Here is an 883-nt window from a genome sequence, read left to right on the forward strand (position 1 = left end):
AAATTCTTGAGAGAGAGATAGATGGAAAATATAATTAAAGCATAGCACCTACCTCAATGATGATCAAACTTCTAAGGTTATTCACCATATCTTTTATTCTGTTTGTTATGACATAACATATATAATTTCAAGGAAGATAATGTAACAGCTAGATATAATGTTTTTGTTTTGACATTAGCTGCATGCTATGAACAGTAGGATGATGTTATATCATAGCATCTCCTTGTATTACCACTTTACCAGAGATTAGAAGCTAATTAAAATATGTATTATATGCTACAAATACATTAAAATTAATCATTAAAGTCATTTATTAATATAAAATATATGTTAAAATATAATATTAACAAAAAAAATAATATTTACTGATCATATAGTATTACTCTTTTAGTAATTAATTAGTCATCAATTAATAATAAAATATATACATAATTAAAATTAAAGGATATACATCAGTAATATTAAAAAATTTTGATATAAAAATCACATTTTCTTGAAAGATTAGTGAGTAAGAACTTGAATGGATTCCATCCACACTTCTATATGACTTCATCAAACACAACATAGACACTGGAAGAGAAAACAACAAAAAGGTAATAAGAAAAAAGTGGCTTTTGTGGTTTTATATGTCTTCATATGATCTTATTCATGCACATATTATAATATTATGGCCTGAGATTTTCTTCATGGTTGTATCATCATTATTATTCATGGCGCCCGTGAACATTTTAGTGTACAGCCATTAGAACTACTGGACCCATATCTTGTCCTTTTTTTCTAGTACAAATTTTGATCCCTTTACACCTAACATCTTTTATATATGTACTATATATAAATAAACTAATTTTACATCACATATAAAAAAATTAATCTTTTTATGTGA

This window comes from Arachis ipaensis, chromosome B03 (assembly GCF_000816755.2).
Source record: "Arachis ipaensis cultivar K30076 chromosome B03, Araip1.1, whole genome shotgun sequence".
Lineage (NCBI taxonomy): Eukaryota > Viridiplantae > Streptophyta > Magnoliopsida > Fabales > Fabaceae > Arachis > Arachis ipaensis.